Source organism: Corvus moneduloides, chromosome 1 (genome assembly GCF_009650955.1).
Source record: "Corvus moneduloides isolate bCorMon1 chromosome 1, bCorMon1.pri, whole genome shotgun sequence".
NCBI classification, from domain to species: Eukaryota; Metazoa; Chordata; class Aves; order Passeriformes; family Corvidae; genus Corvus; species Corvus moneduloides.
In genome coordinates, this window is record NC_045476.1 from 96694526 (window position 1) to 96706581 (window position 12056).

Genomic DNA, 12056 nt, shown 5'->3' on the forward strand with positions numbered 1-12056 from the left:
GATAAGGGAATTCTCTCTCTTTTAACCTTGATATGTAATGTAGTAATGAATTTATGAATCTTTAAATTCAATTGCATCATTAAAGTGGGGATATGATATTAACACTGCCAAGTAAATTAAAAGGATGAAAATTTATCTACGTAGCAGCTAAAGAGATCAGAGTCAATACCAATTTGTCAATAATTACCATCGCTTTAAAAAACAAAACTAACATGATAAAAGTAGGCAGCTCGAGATCTTTATTGCATACTAACTGGAGTTTGATTAATTCCAGTGACAGGCTTCACAGGGCAAACTGGAGTTTTAGGGAAACTGATTTTCCTTGACACTGGGCTGCTGAGGCACCTAAACTATAACTCCCACAAAATGTGCTTGTGTTAATATGGAATCTAGTTGTTTCAATATCAACCAAAAATACTTCTGGTTGGGGGCAAAATGTTCCTGTATTGCAGTTTTGCCTAATTGTGTAGGCATCTTCCACAGATCAGAATCCTGTTTTTTTGATATGCTGTGGATTGTAGTCATGTATATATCTCACACTGAAAACACACCACAGCAGTTTCCTTCAAAATATAGTACAGCTATGCATAATGCATGATAAAACTAGAGAGATGTGCAATGTGAATCAAAGTTTTAATGTCCTAGTTTTCCAGATATTATTATCTATTCAGTGTGTTTTTAAAGGAGCTCTGATTAAAAATCATGTCAGCTGTGACAAGCCATAAAGCCAAGCACGACTTTCAGTGAGAACTTGAAAAAACTCTCTCTGAACAGGTTTTAATATTAAAATCATTATTGGGGAACCTTTTTCTTATTTTGCCACGGGTGGTGGATTACATCAATAGAATCCTACTTGCTGACAACATGTTTTCACTGAGCATCATAAAGCAAAGAAATTCAAAGCACAATAGATTTCCTCTTTGTGTCTGACACAGCTGTCCTTACTCGAATGGCTGGTCTGTATTGGCTTCTTTGTATTTGTTGACCAGGTCTTCTAAAGAGTAGATGCAAAATTTCAACCAGCCTTGCCATCTTGGGACATGCTCCAAAGTAACTGAATGCCTGGCTTGACTTGAATTCTTACCTGCCCCCTTGGTCTGCAAAAGCATCCAAATGTCAAAGAGGCCGTTTGAATGTAAAATATACAGCTCAGCTTCACATCTGGGTGCAATCCTGTTGTGGGACTGCCCATTCTCAGGCTACCTGATTTTTTCTCTTACCCAATATCAGACCACTGGAGTGTACCTGAAATTTTACAATAAATGCAGTTCTTACATAGGCTTCAGGCTTGTTGACTGTCCAGCCACACCCTGAGTTGCTTACTCTCTGGGGTAAACAGCATGAAAGAGTCAACAGTGTGACTGATGCTAAGGTTATGTCTATACAAGTGAGGAAGTCATATCGACTAAAATGGAAGTGAAAATCAAACACCTTGCTACTTCTTCAGGAATACTGGGAAGGGTTCTCTCATTAGTGTGAGAAGCTCTTCTATTTTGCTGTAAGGCAAATGCTTGCTTAAGCAGGCAGGAGGGTTTTCTCTTGTTCCTTGGTTTGTGCCCAAGATAGTGAAGGAATAGATTTGTGGAGGTGCTTTTAGGGTCCCAATCGTGTAACAAGTTTAAAATTAATTATTTTAAGTACTTGGATAATTCTGTTGTCATGATGTTTTCTTTAATAAAAGCTATTTACTGAGCAGTGTATTATTGAGTGTATTTATTGAGTCGTAAGCAAAATTAATTTGTTAATTTCTGTATATTTATAGTTGATGGTAACTGGAAAAAAAAGAGAGAGCAGTGCAAAACTGCTTTATCTACTTGGTATGATTGAGAACTGACTCTGTTTTATTTAAGAATTTTAAATATCATTAAAGCAGTGGGCTAGAGAGGGTGCTGTTTGGCTGGGTGCTTTACTAGCCACAGATAAAGGAGGTGATAAATTTGTATTGAAATATCATTTGAAAACCTAATACACGGGATGAGTTCTTACTGGGTTATGGATGTTCATTGATCTCTTTTCTAGCTGTATTTTTTTACTCTATTGGAGACAGTAACAGGAGAAAAAGACTGGTGGGACTGCAGAAGCATGAGGGTCAGTATGAGGAGCAGGTTAAGAAAGTGGGAAGAAATCAGACCAGTGAGGGGAAATGCAAATATTTACTTACAAATATGTTGGCAGAGATAGGAGAGCCAGTGCTGGAGGACGCAGCAGTAAGAGGTGCCTACAAAATAAAGGAGCAGACTCGTGTAGTGAGGAGAGGTTAAGAAAAGCAGGCACTTCTTAATTCCGTGTTCCTCATTGGTAAAGGTGCGCTTTGCAGCTGCGTCTCTGTTCTTGCTGAGTGGTGTGGTTGGACATGAGGCAGAATTGACAAGAGCAAGAGGGCCAAAGAAAACCCTTCCAGCTTCCCTTTCTCTTACTGCCCTTGTCCATCTCTGCCCTTACAAACAGAAGTAAAGCTGAAGGGCAGGGCATGTGCATTCGCTCAAGGAGGTATCAACAGCAGCATTATAAGGCGGTTTTGTCAGAGAAATTGTGTGCAATGGGAACTGAGCTGTGCAAGACCAACCTGCAGTAGTAATTGAATCTAGTGCAGATGAGACTACACATGACAGACTGTGGAGAAGATTCCCCCAGGCCACTAAAAATGCCATTAACTTGGACATCTCCTTTACAGATGACCTTAGCGGAGATACCAATCTTCAAAGACTTTGCCTGGCTATAGCATGTGAAAGGCTGCGTGGGACCTGCAGTAAGATTGCTTTTGATGCCTTCTGCCAATGGAGGGGAAGGCCGAGTGCACAGTGTACTGTGTACCACTTTTGCTTTCCCTCTGCATCCTCTCCAGGATGCTGACACTCAGCAAAGCATCGTAAGGGTTAGAGGTGCAGATTCAGCGAGCTGTCATTACTGGCTCCAGACTGAGTGAAAAAGCACCTACCCAAGGAAAACTCTGCATAGGAATGGCTCATGCCCCCCTTTCTTATTCCACGTTGCCCTGGGGCTGTACAAAACATCATCAGCACACATACACTGCTTTTAGCTCAATGCAGAATCTAATGCCAGCTGTCCTGCACTGTATAATCATGAAATGTGGGGAAAATATAGTGTTTGTTGTGTTCAAAATTCAGATTAGAACTTCAGCTAGCTGAAACTAGTGACTTCTGTGAGATTGAACTTGTGATCGTAAAGTAGTTGTGCATAACCACACAGTGAATTGGAGTAACCCAAATAAAGAAAAAAACCCAACTCTGAAGAGAGATGATATCTGGCATTTCAAAATATTATTCTTGCACATGTATTTCGGCTCAACTGACCACAAAGAAGGGGTTTTCTGAATACAGTTTTTGCAAACAAATATAAAAACCTTCTTTGTTTGCAAATTTGGAAGTCAGCTGAAAATTCAGCCTTAAGCAAATTTCTTCATAGCTGTGTAATAAAAAATGCCTGATAGCCTATAGAGAAGCTCAGGAAGAACATTGACCTGCACTGACAGCATTTGTGCTTTCTCTAGCTACCTCTATGCTAGCCCTGTGATTCGGTATTATGTGGGTGAGGTTTTTTTACTAGTACACAGGAAACCCTTGAACATGGAAAATAGTACTTACTAAAATAGATAGCATTCCCAAGGGGGAAACAGCAAAATTACATGAGATTCATAGAATAAGGAATAACTAAAATGGCCCAATTATTTAAACTGAGGTATTTTTCTATCAATATAATATCTTGCTGAGCTTGTGGAGCATAATTTAGAGTAGGCATTTTGCCTGCAGATCACGATATAAATATTTTATATGATCTCCCACACTATTAGAATAATAGAAGTAGTGTTATTTAATCCACTCCTGGCAAAGCAGATGCTTGCCAGAATGCATAAAGCACTCAAGGACCTGGTTTTGTTATCGTTGAAACTGGTTGGTAGAATGATTTATCTGGAGTTTGATTCCTCATTGTGGAAGTGGATTTGATGATGCTTGTGAGACACAATTTAAGGTTGTGTTGAAGCCTCATTAAAAAAACAAATGCATTGTTGATGGAAATGTTAACAATATGAGGGTGAAAAAAGCTCCTTAAATGTAAGCATGTTAAGCAAGAGTCGTGTCTGGGTAGAAGGGCTGGGAGAGACTGCACGTCTGCAAATTCTTTGATTTAGACTTAATAGAAATTGTGACCACAAAAAGTGAATTTGAGTACACCTCTTGAAAAGCAGTTGCAAGCATAGGAACTACAAGCCACAGCAGAGAGCATGCAAGAGCTGTGATATCTTTGTAGAGATCTCATAAAGTATGTTGCAAGTCAGCAGGGGTGGAGAAGTTCAAAGTATAATAAAGCTTTTCCTAAAAGTACAACCTCTGGAGTGTCATTTAATGCTTCTCTTGGCAGTCATCGTTTCTATTATTCTTTACCTGCAACACTCGTTTCAGTTTTGGTATCTGATATGCTTTGACTACAGTCCTTGGGCCTGCGGTGGGTATTTGGGTGTTACAGGATTTAGGGTAGGTGGTCCAAATACTTCTCTAGCTTCCTTTCCTACAAAGTGGATAGGAGATGAGTATTGATTGCTAAGCACCATAATTTTGCACACTTGATCCAGGCTTTAGTAATCAGAATGCTAAAATCCGATGGGAAACATTTAATGCTATGTCCTTTTCCCCTGAGGTGATTGTGCCTAAAGCTGATATGCATAGGGAATAATGAAAAGATGACAAGGGTTGTGTGCATTTGTATGTGAGGTACTATATCATTCAGCATTTCTTCTGTCTATTTATGTTTTGTTTTTCATGCTTATTGTAGCTCTTATTGATGTGTTTGATAACATGGCATCAGCTGCAAGGCAGAAATGTTTGTTGGGGTTTTTTCAAACTTTTCAATGTAGATTAAAAAATTTCAGCAGCCCCTGGATGGATAGGCTTAAACCGAAAATTTACATGTGAGTAAAAAATATTATAATGCAGATGAGCCAGACGGAGAAAAGGAAATTTATAATAAGGGACTACTCTGGCAGTATTAATCTGCCTCATGTAGATTGTGTGATGAATCATTCCATGTCGCCACAAGGACTGCTGCTGCTGCTGCTGCTGCTGCTGCTACTGAGCTCTGCCAGCAAGCGGGAAAATAAAAAGTGTGCACGGAAGAGTGGAGGGCAGGGCACACACAAGGGAAGACGAAAGGGACAAAAAAAGAACAGCTATTTGAAACTGGACATCTCAAGCCTGGTCAGTAGTGTATGTTATATATAATTCAGCCAATTCATTGGGTAAATCATTTCATATGCTCCATGAAATGCAATTTGCTTCCGTGGCCAAGCATGACAAAGGTTTCACAGAACTGCAGTTGGCAAAGAGCTTTTCTAGGACAGTTAATTCAGGGCCTTCGAGATTGCTGAGGCATCTCGTCAGAACATTAAATAATCACACAATGTCACAAGGGAATATCTAATTAAGAGTCCAATTTCTCAAGGGTCTGAGTACCTGTTACAATGTGCCGAGAACCCTTAATTCCCACTGACAAGAGCAGCAGCTTAGGGTGTTCCCAGCAGGCATTTAATAGGATTGTGCCCTTACGTCATTTAGCTGGGGTAAGTCCAGGCCAGTCAGGTGAAGCAACAGTAGTGAAACAAGACAAGATAATGACAAATAGGGTTACATTCCAGCAGGGGTATTATTACTTGCAGATGATGAAACATACCCAGGTGTGAAGTCCCTGTGAAACATAGGAAAAGATTTAAGGATGCATTCTTAGGGGTTAAATTTGTGCCTTTGAGAAAGATCTGTCTGTATTCATCCCATGCAAAAAGAGCTGTAAATGCAAAAGGAACCCTTTATCACCCCAGACCATTATCCTGTGTGAACAAGTAACAGAGTTCCCATCCGTGATTTGGTTTCCAAGAACTTTAGTGATTTAAACAACCCCATGAGGGTTATCTGCCTAACAAAAGCAGACAGCTTTTCATCTGGTGTTTGGAAAGCAGGAAGCTTGAGTAGAATAGGGAAATGGGGTGCTGAATTTCCCTGAGCAGCATTCTTGGTGTGACTCAAGAGGGAGAACAAAATATGAGGTGGACAGATGAAGACTTTCAGTAAGACTTTTCCCTCCTTCTTATATCCCTGCAGTTAGATAAAGGAGAAGAATGTTAGATGCAGCCAGGAGAGGATAAACATTGGATTTTGGTTTATGATGCTTCTCTCAGAGATGAAGGTAGAAATAGTATTCTTTTTTTGCCCTGAAGAAGCATTACAAAAAGGAGTAAATGAGTAAGGAGTTTGGCATTATGTTAAGCACTTTGGGGAGAGTGAAAAGTTAAAATTAATCTTTGTGTTGTCAGACTCTTAAGTGAGGAATGATGCATTAGACTACCTGATTTTATTTGATTGTTGGGAAACCAGAGCTGCAGTGCTGTTTCTTGAACAGAATTACAGGCTTCATTTAAAGACAGAGGCAAAGCGCACACATCATTCTGGAGTAGATCAGCATAAGCATTTTCTATATCATGAGTAATGTTTACTGGAAGAAATCAAATTACTCTTACACAGACCATCTGTTTTCTTTGCATGCAATCATGTAAGTGTTTTAGGACAAGCCATCCTTTTTAATCAATTGCAAATCTCTTATGGCAAGGCACTGTTTTCTGTAATAAAATCTATTTTTATGATAGATGTAAGAGTTTTAAATACTGGTTTCTCCTGCATAAATATAGTGTACATATTGTTCATAACATAAAAAGAGGGGTGTACAGCATTAGTTATTATCTGTCAAGAACTTAATTTTAGGGCTTTTTGCATAGCCATTTTTGGATATTTGTTGGATCTGCAACTCACTGGTGTTCAACTATTATAGCAAATAACATAATGAGTAATAGTGTCCATTTATAGCCCAAGAAGTTGATTCCTGTCTACATTTAGTAAATGGAGTATAATAGGGTCTCTATTTTGTAGCATGACTGCTGCAATAAAAGTGATTACTATGGAACGTGATTGTCCATTGTCTAAGTTCTTACACTTTGAAACACTGAAGAAAACAAGGCATGGCTTATTAAAAAATGAGCCTGTGGAATGACATAATGACACTAAGGAAACTTGAACTTGCAGTCCAAGAAGGAGTCAATGATAGAGTGTGATATTTACTTCATGTTTAAGGGTAGCTCATTCACAGATGCAATGGTCCCATTCATTTTAGTGGGTGCTGAATTGAGCCTACTATCTTATTTTTTTATCACTGCCAGCTGTCAACTTCCCTGATTCATCTATTGTCTTTGGGTGCACAGAGATTGCTCTTGAATTTAGAGGAGGCTGAAGGTCTGCATCTTTAGCAAAGTCTCTGATTTCAAAAGCAGCTGTGTGATTGCAATGCCAGAATTTGCTCTGTATTGAATCAAATGACCCTGAAATAAAAGAAAGAAACAAGAACTGTAAGTAACACAATTGAAAATTCCCTGAGCAGGTTGGCTGTCCTTCTCAATGAGGTTGGCAAGCCTGAATTTCATTTGTTCAGACACTTTCAAATCAATGCTATTTTGTCTGAATAATTAAGCTGCTTACTCCGGCTTGAAAAGTGTATGGTGCTAAATTCTTGCACTTTTTTGGGTAAACATGGAAAGGCAAAGAGGGAGAAACAGATGAACCATGCACCAGGAAAAATTATAGTGCCTACAGTCTTGTGCCATCCTATGGTACAGTGGAAGTTTCCTGCTCAGGGAAACATCAGGTGAAATGAAGGGCCTCTATAAGTCCTCTTGTGAAGGCTGGACTCAAAATCTCCATGTCCTCTGTATTGCCACTTACTCTAATGTCGCTTGTGAACTGACATTATGTGGCACAGGGAAAGCTGCCTTCTGAACTCTGCTAATCAATCCTAGCACCTGCCTAAACCTGCTCAGTCAAGGATCAGCTGAGAACTAGGGCATCAGTGATTTCCTTTTATCAGTTTGCATTAATTCAGTAAAAGGAAAAAAGCAGAACAAGGTGAATGGCTTATAAAATCATAGAGGTGATAGACAGTGAAAGATAAAACAAACTGTAATTAGTAGCGGTCTAATAGTTTTACCTGTTTGCATTTTTTTGTTGTTGTTGTTGTTGTTCAAATTCAGCATTCTTTCTTTGAGAAAATTATTAAAGATTAAATAAATTTTTACTTTTTACTCCCTCTGGTTTGTTTTTTTTTTCTTATGTTCACTCTTCTTTAATTCAGAGCGAAGAAAACTGCAGGCAAATTAAGTATGTCATAGAATCACAGGAATTTTTTTGTTAGAATAGACTTCTGGAGACCTCTGGAGGGTATCGACAATGTCCTAGTCTAAGCAAGAAAAAAATAGATAACATCACTCACAGCCCTGTTCTGCTGAATTTGGAGTATCTACAAGGATGGAATTTGCCAGCCTCTCCCAACAATCAATTCCTCAGACTTCCTTTTGTTCCCCTAGAAGCTCATCTGGTTGTTTCTCATGTTCCTCACCAGTTTCAAATCCAGCTGAGGTGTGGCTTCCCCAATTTCACCCAAGCCATCCAGAACAAGGAAGTTCTGCATTGCTCCCAAGTAGCCTTTCCAGCCTCTTCATCCTCAGCTGTCCATCTGCTGTGCCTGCTTGACTTCCCACATGGCAACCTGGGAAGTCCCAGTGCATTGGGGGTGCTTCTTTTCAGCAAGCAGCTTCCTCTTCTGGGCCACTTTTGCTGTCTTGGCTTTCAGGAGACACTTTTCAGTTGGAGCTGTCAAAAAAGTTGATGCAAATGTTTGGCTTATATTTTTTGTGTCATTCTTCTTACTTCCATCTTCACGCCTCCAAATCTTTTTCAGCAAGATATAACAGGGTAAGGTGAAAGACATCAAAACAATCTATTTCCACTAGGTTGGTTTTTTTTAGTATAATGTTTCATTTGCCTGTGAGTAAATTTACTATGGTATTTTGATTTTTTTTTGTCTTGTTGTTTTTGTTGGGTTTTTTTACCCAGAGCTTTGGAACAGTCACCATATGAGTTCTTTAGCAGCTTCAGTAGAATAGACACTATATTTTCCAGCTGTATGGCCTGTTTTTATCCAAGAAAGATATTTTCAAGTATTTAGCACTGTCATAGAAGACATTGGCCTATTTCTAAGAACAGTAAATGCTAACACTACTGCTTGCAAATTATCACATTTTTATTATCAAGAAACAATTCAGCAAAATTACTTAATTTTCTTAGTGGTAAACTATGAATTACTGTTGTCATAGCTACATTGTATTTTGATACAGTAGATTTGTTCTTTGAAACCATAATAAAATAATTTGCTCAATAGCAAGTATGATGCATATCTTAAATTACAATGAATTTCTTATTGCAATGAATATCTTAAAATATAAATACAGAACCACTGACTCTTTTTTAAGTGCAGTAAATACAGAATACTGCTGTTTATTTTAGGAATTTCCTGTGTCTCCAGTGCTGATTACACTGAAGTGGGAATCAATGACAATGTGCCATATAGGAGACTTTATTTACAGTAGCTTTATAACTGATCTAAAGTAAGACAATAGATTTTGATACCCATGATCTTTAATAGAAAACTCTCTGAAGAGAAGTTTCCAGTTTTACCTCTGAAGTAACCCCTAGTGAAAGTCCTTTGTATTTTAGACTTTGTGACGGAATTAAATAATGACCTGTTCTTGGTTTCTTTCTTCCTCAGTTACTTCTGTATCTTGGCTATTCAGTTGACAAAACAGAAAAATTATTCAGGGGATCTCTACAAAGCTAGACATTTGCCCATTTCTGCTTTTTATTATGTTCTTAATTGCAGCATGTTTGGGGTTTGCATGTTTGCTTTTCTCTCCTTGACCTATTGCAGTCCAGTGGTTGTAGAGGATATGATCTTTGCGTGTGTTCCAAATTCTCCTCTTCCACCTCTTTACCAGATGTATTTTTGAAGGAAATGGAGCAGAAAAGTGCCATAGATGATTACCACGCTTGGCTTTAAACTGGTCTCCCTCAGCTTACTTGGTGGTACAGGGAGGAAAAGAGGGAAACAGAAATGCTTGGTCACAATTTTGAAATATATTTAGGTCTGAGCAGTTCATCCTTAAAGAGGAATAGTCTATAGGTATTCCAAAAAAAACCATAAACCAGTGAATAATCTTCATTCTGGACATTCTGGAGTGAAAAACAGTAGAAAAGATAGCTTAGAGAAGGTACAGGGAAGAGAACATGTGTAGAATGGTGAGATTGAATTAATGCTTCAGATCATTGTAGTATCTGAACATTGGGATAGAAACTGAAAGTAAATGCATTTAACAGTGATGAAAAAAAACCCCTTATTTAAAATGTACTCTGTTAACTAGCAGAATTAATTAAACCATTGAAAAATGTCCTCACACACATTACTTCTCTACGACTAAATAGGGCAGTGTGAAGCATTTTGACCCTTACTAAACAGTAATTCCCCCAGGCTGCTTATTTTCAAACCAACTCTTGGTGTTTTTATTCCTCAACAGTAGCTACTGTTGAAGGCAGCAGGTAGGAGCTACCTGAAGTATGGTATGATTGGAAATTATTGTTCCAGTGCCTTCATATGCCACATTTGGTCTCTTTATCCTCTCTGTCGTAGGTAACTATCTTACAGACAGAGCAAGAAAAGTAAATTCACTTGGCTGTTCCATATCTCTGAGGAACCTGATGCATGAGTGGACTAGAGAAGAGAAAGACAGAAAAACTCCAAAGACCTACAGATCATCTGGCTGGCAGGGTGAGTAAATGTCCTGTCATCTCAGTCATGTGTTGTCAGGCACACAATGAGCGAGCCTGCTTTAATCATTGCTTCAGAAATTACTTACTGAGTAATTGTGGAGAAAAAATAAGATTAAAATATGTTGTGTTTTCAGGACTCTGACACTGGTGCCTCACACGCAGTCAGAAGTACTAAGCCAAACACCTCCTATATTTGCAGTTTAAGCCTTGAACATGCATTTACTAGATAGGTAGTTCTGTGAAGGGAAGGGGGGTTAATGCATGCTGTGATGTTAAGGCTATTTTCAAATTGGGTAGGTGAAACAGAAATATCTATTACTGAATCAGTTCAAACTCCTCATGAAACAAAAAAAAATCCAAAAGAGGAAAGAAAGGAAGAAAACTCATTTCCCCAGTGCTGTCTGTACTTAGATTCCTATGGATGTGAGCCTGTGTTCCCTGCTTTTCCTAAGCAACTTTTTCTTATTTACAAAACACAATTAAAAAAAATTACCTAGCTGAGAAGCAAACATGCAGTAGCCTTATGTGATAGTCAGATAGTAATTAAATGATCCCCTTTTCTTTCTGGCTTTGCCTGTTCCAAAAGATGGTAGAAGCAGAGACTGTAGCAGGTTCTGGAGCATTTCCTCCAGTTCACAGCAGTGAGCCAGGGGGTCTGTCAAGTACCAGCAAACCAATTCAAGGGAATCAAGAGTCACATGTACAGAGGATGACCTATTTTTCAAAAAGGTGTTGCAAATTGAAACAGGTGATGAACATGGCAGAAAAGATGACCTGAAGATTGCCTCAGAGTCCTCTGTAGGGTGGTTTGTGTCTCTGCAAAAGACATAATAAAAATGTTGCCTTCCTGCATTGGGGTGGTTAATGCTTCCCCACTGTATTTGGTCCTGCCCATTTCTGCACCCAAAATATTGGCCAGGCCCCATATGCTTCTGTCCTCTCTGGTGGGGCAGAAAAGCATGAATACAGCAAACCCATTTTTCCTGCAAACCATGCCCAGTGTAAACTTGTTTTTAGAAAAGAAAAAAGTAGCTGAATTCCAGTTTTGGCTGTTTGAAGATCCACCCTGTCTAGGAACCATGTGACAACTTACTAAAGCCTACAACATGATAAAACAAAAACAAAAGGCACTCCCCAAGACAAGATCTTTCCTTCAACTCCAACTTCAACTGCTCTCTGATAGGGGGAGCAAAACCTTGCAGTACAATAGTGCCTTTAGAATTCATATTAGATATTGTGTTTAGTATATTAGGCTGTTTTTCTTAGCATATAAGCAATATTTTGACTTTGGCGAAAGTCTGCACTTTCCTACTCCACATTCTTTGAGGGCATCTGTCTAAATGC

The 12056-nt window shown here is 38.8% G+C and overlaps 1 protein-coding gene across 17 annotated transcripts in view; it reads left to right on the forward strand.

Annotated features, from left to right (window-relative positions):
• Positions 1-12056, forward strand: part of LOC116448603 (poly(rC)-binding protein 3-like) — a 516599-nt gene that overhangs the window by 101040 nt on the left and 403503 nt on the right. For all 17 annotated transcript variants that reach the window (XM_032119362.1, XM_032119393.1, XM_032119403.1 and 14 more), the window contains one exon: positions 10573-10710. The gene's annotated coding sequence lies outside the window, so the exon portion shown is untranslated. The remainder of the gene's footprint in view (positions 1-10572; positions 10711-12056) is intronic.